This window comes from Ambystoma mexicanum, chromosome 5q (assembly GCF_040938575.1).
Source record: "Ambystoma mexicanum isolate Mex_15411 chromosome 5q, UKY_AmexF1_1, whole genome shotgun sequence".
Lineage (NCBI taxonomy): Eukaryota > Metazoa > Chordata > Amphibia > Caudata > Ambystomatidae > Ambystoma > Ambystoma mexicanum.
Genome location: NC_090933.1, coordinates 789304285 through 789317561, shown reverse-complemented (window position 1 = coordinate 789317561; position 13277 = coordinate 789304285).

The window sequence follows — 13277 nt, the reverse complement described above, 5'->3', positions numbered from 1 at the left end:
CCCTGTGTCTTCCTCATGTTCTCTCCACCCCCCGCTCCTGCCCCGTGTCTCCTGTTGCCCCCCACCCCCCGCCCATGCCCTGTGTGTCTCTTGTTGCCCCCCACCCCCCGCTCATGCCCCGTGTGTCCCTCGTGTTCCCCCCACCCCCCGCTCATACCCCATGTTTCCCTCGTGTTACCCCCCACCCCCTGCTCATGCCTGTGATGCCGGAAATGCATCTGAGGGACAGGGCCTCTGAATCCTTGTCCTTTTTCTGTTTTTACCGTGTGTTCTGTCATGTTTTCTGCCCAGGAGTCCATGAGGGACTCCTGGCAGTGCAGCTCTCTTTTGGTTTGGTGAACAGACCCATGGGATACCCTTATGGCACCCATGGGTAGGGGTACAACCCTGTGCCCCTAGTGTATGTTTTTGGGCACCTGTGGGTGGCCCACAGAGCAGGGTATGGGCTGGTGGCAGCTCCATGCTGAATTTGACAGGTGCTCTGGGTGTCCTCCATTTTGGGATACCCAGGCCCTGCCATTGGAATCAGTTGATTCCTGATAGGAAACAAGATGGCCCCTGTGGCCTCTTGCTTTCTATTGCCTGTTATCTTGTTTTTCCCAAAGTCCTGGGAAGCCCTGACTCTGTCCCTTCCCCCTGACTGGCTGTTGGGTGGAAGTTCCATATATGGTGTTGTTGTGAAGGCCCAGCTAGACTGACTGGAGCCTTCCCAGTGACTGTATGTTGTGGGTACCTCCTGTGGGTGGGACCTGGGTGAATGGAGTGTGTGACCAATATACACTCCTTGTTGTGGTTGTCTGGTTTCTGGCATGAGAGACAAAGACTGAGACAGCCCTGCCCGAAACTGGCCTGAATGCAGTGTGTAGTGTTGAATGGCTGGGTACTTGTCCCAATCCACATTCCTTGTTGTGAGTGTCTGAAAGGGAGGAGTGTGGCCTGAATGCACTGTGTGCCTGATTGGCTGACTGACTGCATGAATGCCCTTCTGTGTGATTGGCTGCTGTGTGTGTGCCAGCAGTGTGGATGAGAGACAGAATAGTATATCTGGGGACCTCTCACCACTGGAAATTGTTCAGAAGCATTCAGAAGCTGAGTCTCCACTCAAGAGTAACTGGATTTGCTGATCCTCGACGTCCAGCTGGAAGAAGAAGACTTGCTGTGGCATTTGCTTCGACGGAACTGAAGGTTGTCGAAATCGTCGAGGACTGACCCGAGAGAGGACCTGGTAAGGCGCCCTCTTCCCGTGCTCCGAGGGACCATCGAGCACCGCTGAATCTTCGCCGAAGCGCCCTGGAAGTCAGACCCTCGAAAGGCTGCCGACCCGAGACGGGACCGCCGAGGAGATCGAAGTGAAGCACCCGGACCTCGACGCTGTCGAAGTCCATTGCCGTCGACCAGGGTTCGCAGGTCTGTGTAACCGCTGGAGGCCCGTCGAAGTTGTGTTGCCCAGCCGTGGGAACCACTTGACGCCGTGCCGCCGACGACCGGAGCCGTCCGCTCCTTGCCTAAGAACATTTGACTCGAAGGACTCCCTCGTCCGCACCGTCGACCGCTTTTGCCCTGCCGGAGAAAGTCGAGGACGACCAACGCGCCGAGGAGAATCCGCCGGTGGGTTTCCCGCCACCTCACGATCCCAAAGACTCGAGCGACTCGACGCCCTTGCTGGGCTCCCGTCTCTACAATCTTTGCGGTCCAGAACTATTGTCATCGAGGTGCCCCGCACACCTCCGCCTTGCAGGACGCCGACGCCCCGACGCCGACGAGCACCGCTCGGACGAAGCTGCCGCCTCTTCGACATCGTTCTACCTCGTTTGTCGACGGACGTTCGCCGCCCCGTGCCTCCCGCTTGAAAGGGAAGGCATTCAAGAAGGGCCGTCGATTCCCCGTCGCCGAACCCCGAGGTCTTCGACGTTTCTCGACGCCTCTCGACGATCCGTGACTCCTGCTTAAAAGGGGGTCATTCAAGAAGGATCTGTCGACGCCTCTTCGAAGAACTCGACTCCACCAGGTACATTGGGGGGGTAAAAACATTGTAGGAGAGAATAAGACTGTTGAACAATATATGGACTGGGCTTGTGTCATATCCCTTTATTTTACAGGTTGCCCAGGTGGGGGGATCTCCACACAGAACTGTGTCCAGTAGCTAGGGCCAGTATTCTGCCTATTGTTTCAACCATCTTTTATCTCTCCTCTCTCTATTGCTGGTTTCCTTCTTATTGATCTGTGTGCCATTTTTACAGTATTGGGAATGCACTTTAATGAGGTCTAATATTAGTGGTACCACTTTAGAATTGTAGATATTTATCATTATTGGTTTTCCTGAGCACAAAGTGCGTTGTTGTGATAAGTGTACATAACCCTTGAATATTAATTATATAAAGACTGTGTTTTCAGTAATACAGTGTGTGGACATTCCTTTGTGGGGGGCTTGGGGATACACTGTACTTAAGAACCAGCCTGCATCACCTCCTGAGAAGCTAGGCCTTGATTGCTCGTCCATCGCTACCGTATTAGAGAATCTTGGCTGGGGTACTCTGTGCCTCTCCTCTACCATATAGAGAGCGGAAGTACAGACCCCCCCACCGGTCTTGACAAGCTGGTGGCAGCGGTGGGATGCTTATGGTTTTAAGACTCAGTGTATAACCGTGCCACTTACAAAATATCCGCACTTTATTAGATTAAGGTTTGGGTGTGTACCAAATAACTGCATTACAGGCAATGGAGCCCATTGCAAATGGTAAATTGACTCGGATGAGCTTAGAGGCTCTCCAGAGTGCTTGTGAAGCCAGGGAGTTGGACTTTGTGGATAAGTCTAGGGCTGAGCTGATAGCTGCCCTGGTGGACTACCAGACTGATGGTGAAACCCTTGATGAAGGGGGGGATGCAACCAGTGAGGACTCTGCCCCTGGGGTTGTCGCTGAATCTGTTTCTGGGAATGCCACCATTCCTGCTGCCTCTGTTCCAAACCCCAGCAATTCCATGGAACTTGAGTTATTAAGGATGAAATTGGCCTTTGAATATCGCAAGTTGGAAATAGAAGCTGAGCTTAAGAAAGAGGAGCTGGCACAGCAAGTGGAACTCAAGAATAGGGATCTTGCGCTCAAAGACAAGGACACTGAATGTCAGAGAATCCAGCTAGAGAGAGCTAGAGTGGAGACTTCAGCTAGACCAATTGAGAGTGGCAGGTCCCCAGCCACCAAGTTTATGAAAGATTTGGTTGGTGTGTTTGTGGAGGGTTCAGATATCCTCCAATGGATTGAAGCGTTTGAAATGGCTTGTGCAATTCATGATGTAGATAAAAGAGATTGGGCTAAGTGTTTGTTAAGCAGAGTGCCTCAAACTGGATATGACTGTATTCTGAAGCTGAGTGTGGAGGAAAGGGGTCAGTATGAGTGTATGAAGTCTGCTTTGATTGCCAAGTTTGGCAAGACACCTACCCAATACCTTAAAAGGTTCAGGGATTTTAAGAAAAGAGAGAATGTGTCTTGGGTTGACTGGGTGAGTACTGCGCACATGAACATGATGGGGTGGATTGACGGTTACAAGGTGAAAACTTTTGTTGAGTTGTCCCACCTCTTGTTTTTTGAGCATTTTTCTGAAGCCTGTTCACCAGAGCTGCGTCAGTATGTGGCTGACCAGAACATTTTGGACCCCTTTAAGCTGGCTAGGTTGGCTGACAAGTGGGACTCCCACCGGGTGTCCCCTAAGGACTCCAGTGGGAAGGACAAGGACAAAGAAAAGGGGACCTCTCAGAAAGCTGAGGAGTCCCAAAAGCAATCACAGTCGGGTAAACCAAAACCTTCCTCTCCTAAGACCCAAAAATCTGGTGGGGATAAGTCCTCTGTGGGTGGGAATAAGAGTAGTGGTCCACCTGCTGCAAAGCAGGTTCCCAGTGGTTCCAGTACCGTACCCCGCACTCCTGGCACTTGTTGGGATTGTGGGGCTCTGGATCACAAAAGGGGTGACCCCAAGTGTAAAGGTAAGGCACTTGGAGTACAGGCTGTCAGCCTGACCTACCCTTACCCCGTGGCTGAGGTGGAGGCCACTGTCCTCCCCTCCTCTACAGGAATCACATTTGGTGCTCCGATAGAGATTTCCTTAGTGTCCCTTGGGGCCTGGGACCAGTACGCAGAAGTACTGGCAACTATCCCGCAGAACACCCGTAGGTTTTTGAGAAGTGTCCTCTTGAATGGCCAGCCTTCTACTGGTTTGAGAGACACTGGGGCAAGCATGACAGTGGTGGACAGGACCCTGCTCAAGCCAGAGGACTATGTAGGTGCTCCTCTGAGAACCACCAGGTTAGCTGGTGGGCCTCCCAAATTATCGCCTGTAGCCCTAGTCACACTCATGATTGGAGACAAGACAGCAAAGCTTCCTGTCCTGGTTCAGGACAATGTCCCTGCTAACATTCTGTTAGGAAATGATCTAGTAGAGTTGGGGTTGATCCCGGATGGTCTTCCCATGACTGCTGCTGCAGTCACTAGGTCACAGGTGACACCGGGTCTGGCTGTGAGTCAGGTACCCGAGCCAAAGGCGAGGCCTAAGGCAAGAAGAAGGAAGACCAAGAAGGCCACCTCGGTGGAGGGAACACCTTCTCTTCCTGCTGTTCCGACAGCACCCATTGGGATCCATGCTCCGGACGGGCTGGGTCCAGCGGAAAACCCAAACTCAACTCCTGTGGGAGAAGAGACAGAAGACTCTCCTGTGGGAGAGGTTCTCAACCCGGAGGATCATCCCGACCTTCAATGCTTGTTAGCTGAAGGGGGACCCTCCCGGGCAGACTTCTGTAAGGGACAGAGAGAGTGCCACTCTCTCGAGGGCCTGAGGAAACAGGCCCTGTCCCAGGCACAAGGTGAAGTGCCTAGGACATTCAAGATTTATTGGGAGGGTGAGCTCCTTGTTAGTGAGCCCACTAAGCCCGAACCTGGTGCCCGCAAGAGGTTGGTGGTACCCCAGGTTTACAGGCCCTTCCTACTGCAGTTGGCGCATGAGGTGCCCTTGGCTGGTCATCTTGGGACCAAGAAGACTAAGCAGAGGCTCTCTGCCCATTTCTACTGGCCACGGATGGGAGTAGAGGTGGAGTCCCACTGCAGGACCTGCCCAACTTGTCAGTTGTCTGGCAAGACTGGAGGCAGGGTCATTGCCCCACTGCAGCCATTACCAGTGGTTGGCACACCATTTGAGAGGGTGGGCATCGACATCGTCGGTCCCCTTGACCCTCCCACTTCAGGTGGACATCGGTTCATCCTGGTCTTGGTAGATCATGCCACCAGGTACCCTGAGGCAATACCCCTTCGGACTGTTACTGCCAAGGTGGTTGCCAGGGCTCTCCTGGGCATTTTCACCCGTGTTGGATTCCCCAAGGAGGTTGTCTCTGACCGAGGATCCAACTTCATGTCTAGTTACATGAAAACCATGTGGAAAGAGTGCGGGGTAACCTACAAGTTCTCCACCTCTTACCACCCCCAGACCAATGGTCTGGTTGAGAGATTTAACAAAACTCTCAAGGGCATGCTAGGTGCTTTGGAAGAGCCCCTAAGGAGGAAATGGGATCTCCTCCTGCCATGCCTGCTGTTTGCTTACAGAGAGGTACCTCAAGAGGGTGTTGGTTTCAGCCCCTTTGAGTTACTCTTTGGACATCCCGTGAGGGGGCCCCTCGCCTTGATCCGAGAAGGCTTGGAAGCCACCCCTCCAGGTCCCGCCAAGCAAGTGGGGGACTATGTGTTAGGCCTCAGGCGGAGGATGACACAAATGATGGGTCAGGCAACAGCAAATCTCAAGGCCAGCCAGGAATTGAATAAGTACTGGCATGACCTGAAAGCTTCGCAAGTGGATTGGACTCCGGGACAGGAAATCCTTGTGATGGAGCCTACCAAGCCTAGAGCTTTGGCAGACAAGTGGACTGGACCCTTCAGGATCATCTCCAAGATGGGCGAAGTCAATTATCTGGTGGACATGGGAGCCTCTGGGGTAGCCCCCCAGGTATTCCATGTCAACAGGCTCAAGCCTTTCCACAGGCGAGCAGAGGTCTCATGTCTCTTGCTAGCTTCAGGGCAAGAAGAGGATGAGAGTGAGCCCCTTCCTGATTTGCTGCATAGCAACCCTCAGGATGGCTCAGTGGAGGGAGTACAACTCTCTCCCGATTTGACAACAGAGCAGCAGAGGGCCTGCCGGGCTTTGCTCCAGCAGTATGCCCCTCTGTTTTCACTGACACCGGGCCTTACACCGTGGTGTAAGCACGAAATTGACACTGGTGACAGTGTGCCTGTCAAAAGCAGGAGCTATCGTATGTCAGATACCGTCAAAAACCACATCCAGGCTGAGGTCGCCAAGATGTTGGATCTGGGTGTTATTGAACCCTCCACCAGTCCCTGGTCCAGTCCAGTGGTCCTTGTCCCCAAGGCAAGTTCCCCGGCGGGTACCAAGGATTGGAGGTTCTGTGTGGACTACCGAGGAGTCAATGCCGTCACCAAAACTGACGCGCACCCATTGCCCAGGGCTGATGAGCTCGTGGACACTATAGGTGCTGCCAAATTTGTGAGCACCTTTGACCTTACCTCAGGCTATTGGCAAATAGCTCTGACGGACCATGCCAAGGAAAAGACGGCATTCTCCACACCTGAGGGACTCTACCAGTTTAGGGTCATGCCCTTTGGGTTGAAGAATGCCCCTGCCACCTTCCAGAGATTGGTCAACCATGCGCTCAGTGGGCTGGAAGCCTTTTGTGTGGCTTACTTAGACGACATTGCCGTCTACAGTTCCACCTGGGAAGAGCATTTGACACATCTGGATAAGGTGTTGCAGGCCTTGAAAAGGGCTAACCTCACTATCAAGGCCACCAAGTGCCAGATAGCTCAGGGGAAAGTTACCTATCTTGGTCATGAGGTAGGAGGGGGTCAAATCCAACCTCTCTCCAGTAAAGTACAGGACGTACAGAACTGGGAGACTCCCACTACTCAAACCCAGGTGAGAGCCTTTTTGGGCCTCACTGGGTACTATCGCAATTTCATGGCAGACTATGGAACCATAGCTGCACCCCTGACAGCTCTAACTTCACCCAAACAGCCTAGGAAGGTTAATTGGACTGAAGACTGTCAGAGGGCCTTTGATGGCTTGAAAGAAAGTCTGTGTAGGGCACCTGTGTTGAGTGCGCCTGACTACAGCCGACCCTTTATCGTCCAGACGGATGCCTGCGACACCGGAATTGGAGCTGTCTTGTCCCAGTTAGATGACAAAGGGAGAGAACATCCTATCATATTCATCAGTAGACAACTCAAGGGTAGAGAACTTAGGTGGGCTACTGTTGAAAAGGAATGTTTTAGTATAGTTTGGAGCCTTAGGCGTTTTAGGCCCTACCTTACGGGGTCCACCTTCAAGGTCCAAACAGATCATAAGCCCCTGAAGTGGCTTATGCAGATGAAGGGTGAGAATCCGAAATTGCTCAGGTGGTCGATTAGCCTACAAGGGCTAGACTTCACCATAGAGCACAGACCAGGGAAGAGTCACGATAATGCAGATGGCCTTTCCAGAAGGTATGTTGACCGTCTGGATGAGGGTGTCTATCCCGTGGGAGATTAGGCACCCTCCACCTCAGTCTGGGGGGGGCGACTGTGATGCCGGAAATGCATCTGAGGGACAGGGCCTCTGAATCCTTGTCCTTTTTCTGTTTTTACCATGTGTTCTGTCATGTTTTCTGCCCAGGAGTCCATGAGGGACTCCTGGCAGTGCAGCTCTCTTTTGGTTTGGTGAACAGACCCATGGGATACCCTTATGGCACCCATGGGTAGGGGTACAACCCTGTGCCCCTAGTGTATGTTTTTGGGCACCTGTGGGTGGCCCACAGAGCAGGGTATGGGCTGGTGGCAGCTCCATGCTGAATTTGACAGGTGCTCTGGGTGTCCTCCATTTTGGGATACCCAGGCCCTGCCATTGGAATCAGTTGATTCCTGATAGGAAACAAGATGGCCCCTGTGGCCTCTTGCTTTCTATTGCCTGTTATCTTGTTTTTCCCAAAGTCCTGGGAAGCCCTGACTCTGTCCCTTCCCCCTGACTGGCTGTTGGGTGGAAGTTCCATATATGGTGTTGTTGTGAAGGCCCAGCTAGACTGACTGGAGCCTTCCCAGTGACTGTATGTTGTGGGTACCTCCTGTGGGTGGGACCTGGGTGAATGGAGTGTGTGACCAATATACACTCCTTGTTGTGGTTGTCTGGTTTCTGGCATGAGAGACAAAGACTGAGACAGCCCTGCCCGAAACTGGCCTGAATGCAGTGTGTAGTGTTGAATGGCTGGGTACTTGTCCCAATCCACATTCCTTGTTGTGAGTGTCTGAAAGGGAGGAGTGTGGCCTGAATGCACTGTGTGCCTGATTGGCTGACTGACTGCATGAATGCCCTTCTGTGTGATTGGCTGCTGTGTGTGTGCCAGCAGTGTGGATGAGAGACAGAATAGTATATCTGGGGACCTCTCACCACTGGAAATTGTTCAGAAGCATTCAGAAGCTGAGTCTCCACTCAAGAGTAACTGGATTTGCTGATCCTCGACGTCCAGCTGGAAGAAGAAGACTTGCTGTGGCATTTGCTTCGACGGAACTGAAGGTTGTCGAAATCGTCGAGGACTGACCCGAGAGAGGACCTGGTAAGGCGCCCTCTTCCCGTGCTCCGAGGGACCATCGAGCACCGCTGAATCTTCGCCGAAGCGCCCTGGAAGTCAGACCCTCGAAAGGCTGCCGACCCGAGACGGGACCGCCGAGGAGATCGAAGTGAAGCACCCGGACCTCGACGCTGTCGAAGTCCATTGCCGTCGACCAGGGTTCGCAGGTCTGTGTAACCGCTGGAGGCCCGTCGAAGTTGTGTTGCCCAGCCGTGGGAACCACTTGACGCCGTGCCGCCGACGACCGGAGCCGTCCGCTCCTTGCCTAAGAACATTTGACTCGAAGGACTCCCTCGTCCGCACCGTCGACCGCTTTTGCCCTGCCGGAGAAAGTCGAGGACGACCAACGCGCCGAGGAGAATCCGCCGGTGGGTTTCCCGCCACCTCACGATCCCAAAGACTCGAGCGACTCGACGCCCTTGCTGGGCTCCCGTCTCTACAATCTTTGCGGTCCAGAACTATTGTCATCGAGGTGCCCCGCACACCTCCGCCTTGCAGGACGCCGACGCCCCGACGCCGACGAGCACCGCTCGGACGAAGCTGCCGCCTCTTCGACATCGTTCTACCTCGTTTGTCGACGGACGTTCGACGCCCCGTGCCTCCCGCTTGAAAGGGAAGGCATTCAAGAAGGGCCGTCGATTCCCCGTCGCCGAACCCCGAGGTCTTCGACGTTTCTCGACGCCTCTCGACGATCCGTGACTCCTGCTTAAAAGGGGGTCATTCAAGAAGGATCTGTCGACGCCTCTTCGAAGAACTCGACTCCACCAGGTACATTGGGGGGGTAAAAACATTGTAGGAGAGAATAAGACTGTTGAACAATATATGGACTGGGCTTGTGTCATATCCCTTTATTTTACAGGTTGCCCAGGTGGGGGGATCTCCACACAGAACTGTGTCCAGTAGCTAGGGCCAGTATTCTGCCTATTGTTTCAACCATCTTTTATCTCTCCTCTCTCTATTGCTGGTTTCCTTCTTATTGATCTGTGTGCCATTTTTACAGTATTGGGAATGCACTTTAATGAGGTCTAATATTAGTGGTACCACTTTAGAATTGTAGATATTTATCATTATTGGTTTTCCTGAGCACAAAGTGCGTTGTTGTGATAAGTGTACATAACCCTTGAATATTAATTATATAAAGACTGTGTTTTCAGTAATACAGTGTGTGGACATTCCTTTGTGGGGGGCTTGGGGATACACTGTACTTAAGAACCAGCCTGCATCACCTCCTGAGAAGCTAGGCCTTGATTGCTCGTCCATCGCTACCGTATTAGAGAATCTTGGCTGGGGTCCTCTGTGCCTCTCCTCTACCATATAGAGAGCGGAAGTACAGACCCCCCCACCGGTCTTGACAATGCCCCATGTGTCCCCTGTTGTCCCCCACCTCCCGCTCATGCCCAGTGTCTCCCTCGTGTTCCCCCACCCCCCGCTCATGCTCCGTGTTTCCCTCATGTTACCCCCCTAACCCGCGCTCATGCCCCGTGTCTCCCTCGTGTTCCCCCCACCCTCGCTCATGCCCTGTGTCTTCCTCATGTACCCTTCACCCCCCGCTCATGCCCCGTGTGTCTCCTGTTGCCCCCCACCCTTCGCTCATGCCCTGTGTCTTCCTCGTGTACCCCCCACCCCCTGCTATTGCCCTGTGTGTGTCCCTCTTGTTTCCCCCACCCCCGCTATTGCACCGTGTCTCTCTCTTGTTCCCCCCACCCCCCGCTCATGCCCCGTGTCTCCATCCTGTATCCCCCACCCCCTGCTCATGCCCCGTGTCTCCCTCCCTCCTGTACCCCTCGTCCCCCACTCACGCCCAGTATCTGCCCTGTTCCCCCCCACCCCCCGCTCATGCCCTGTGTCTCCCTCGTGCCTTGTGATTCCCTCCACCCCCCACTCATGCCCCGTGTTTCCCTCATGTTACCCCCACCCCCTGCTCATGCCCTGTGTCTCCCTCCTGTTCCCCCTACACCCCACTCATGCCCCGTGTCTCTCTCTTGTCCCCCCCACCCCCATCGCTGATGCCCTGTGTCTCCCTCCTGTACCCCCCACCCCCCGCTCATGCCCCGTGTCTCCCTCCTGTTGCCCCCCACCCCCGCTCATGCCTGTGTGTCACTCGTGTTCCCCCCACCCCCGCTCATGCCCCGTGTGTCTCCTGTTGCCCCCCACCCCCTGCTTATGCCCCGTGTCTCCCTCGTGTTCCTCCACCCTCCGCTCATGCCCCGTGTTTCCTTTGGGTTACCCTCCACCCCCCGCTCATGCCCAGTGTCTCCCTCATGTTCCCCCCACCCCCCGCTCATGCCCTGTGTCTTCCTCGTGTACCCCCCATGCCCTGCTCATGCCCTGTGTGTCTCCTGTTGCCCCCCACCCTCTGCTCATGCCCTGTGTCTTCCTTGTGTATCCCCCACCCCCGCCCCGTGTCTCTCCTGTTGCCCCCACCCACTGCTCATGCCCCGTGTCTCCCTCGTGTTTCCCCGTACCCCCCGCTCATGCCTCGTGTTTCCCTCGTGTTACCCCCCACCCCCCGCTCATGCCCCGTGTCTCCCTCCTGTTCCCCCCACCCCCCCATGCCCTGTGTCTCTCTCTTGTTCCCCCCCACCACCCGCTGATGCCCCGTGTCTCCCTCCTTACCCCCCACCCCCTGCTCATGCCCCGTGTCTCCCTCCTGTACCCCCCACCCCGCTCATGCCCAGTAGCTGCCCTGTTCCCCCCACCCCCCGCTCATGCTCCATGTCTCCCTTGTGTTACCCCCCACCCCCTGCTTATGCCCTGTGTCTCCCCTGTTGCCCCCCGCTCAAGCCCCATGTCTCCACTGTTCCCCCCAGACCCCGCTCATGCCCTGTGTCTCCCTACTGTTCCCCTTCCCCCTGCTCCTGGTCCGTGTCTCCCTCCTGTACCCCCCACCCCCCGCTAATGCCCCGTGTCTGCCTTGTTCCCCCACCTCCTGCTCATGCCCCGTGTCTCCCTCGTGTTCCCCCACCCCCCGATCATGCCCCGTGTCTTCCTCGTGTACCCCCCACCCCCTGCTCATGCCGCGTGTCTTCCTTGTGTACCCCCCAACCCCCACTCATGCCCCGTGTCTCCCTACTGTTCCCCCCACCCCCTGCTCATGGCCCGTGTCACCCCTGTTCCCCCCACTCCCTGCTCATGCCCCGTGTCTCCCTCCTTTTCGCCTAGCACCTGCTCATCCCCCGTCTCTCCCTCATGTTCCCCCACCCTCCGCTCATGCCCTGTGTCTCCCCGTTCCACCCCACCCCCCGCTCATGCCCTGTGTCTCCCTCATGTTCCCCCCACCCCCCACTCATGCCCTGTGTCTTCCTCATGTTCTCTCCACCCCCGCTCATGCCCCGTTTGTCTCCTGTTGCCCCCCATCCCCCGCTCATGCCCTGTGTCTCCCTCGTGTTCCCCTCACCCCCCCCCCGCTCATGCCCCGTGTGTCTCCTGTTGCCCCCCGCTCATGCCCCGTGTGTCCCTCGTGTTCCCCCCACCCCCCGCTCATGCCCCATGTTTCCCCTGTTCCCTCCCACCACCGCTCATGCCCACGTGTCTCTCCTGTTCCCCCCGACCCCCGCTCATGCCCATGTGTCTCCCCTGTTCCCCCCCACCCCTTCCCATGCCCACATGTCTCCCCTGTTCCCCTCCACCACCAGCTCATGGCCCTGTGTCTCCCTACTGTTCCCCCCACCCCCTGCTCATGGCCTGTGTCTCTCTCTTGTGCCCCCCAGCCCACCGCTCATGCCCTGTGTCTCCCTCTTTTTCCCCCTACCCCCCACTCATGCCCGTGTCTCCCTTGTTCCCCCAACCCCCGCTCAAGCCCTGTGTCTCCCCTGTTCCCCCAATTCCTGCTCATGCCCCGTGTCTCCCTCCTTTTTGCCTACCACCCGCTCATCCCCGTCTCTCCCTCCTGTTCCCCCCACCTCCGCTCATGCCCCGTGTTTCCTCTGTTCCCCCCACCCCTCGCTCATGCCCCGTGTCTCCCCTGTTCCACCCCACCCCCCGCTCATGCCCCGTGTCTCCCTCATGTTACCCCCCACCACTGCTCATGCCCCGTGTCTCCCTCATGTTCCCCCCACCCCCCGCTCATGCCCCGTGTCTCCCTCATGATCCCCCCACCCCCCGCTTATGCCCCGTGTCTTCCTCATGTTCTCTCCACCCCCGCTCATGCCCCGTGTGTCTCCTGTTGCCACCCAACCCCCGCTCATGCCCTGTGTCTCGCTCGTGTTCCCCCCACCCCCCGCTCATGCCCCGTGTCTTCCTCATGTACCCTCCACTCCCCGCTCATGCCCCGTGTGTCTCCTGTTGCCCCCTACCCTCTGCTCATGCCCCGTGTCTCCCTCGTGTTTCCCCCACCCCTCGCTCATGCCGTGTCTTCCTCATGTATCCCCCACCCCCGCTCATGCCCTGTGTGTCTCCCTCCTGTTCCCCCCACCCCCCGCTCATGCCCTGTGTCTCTCTCTTGTTCCCCCATCTTCCGCTCATGCCCTGTGTCTCCCTCCTGTACCCCCCACCCCCGCTCATGCCTTGTGTCTCGCTCCTGTACCCCCCACCCCCGCTCATGCTCAGTGTGTCTCCGGTTGCCCGCCACCCCCTGCTCATGCCCCGTGTCTCCCTCGTATTTCCCCCTACCACCCGCTCATGCCCC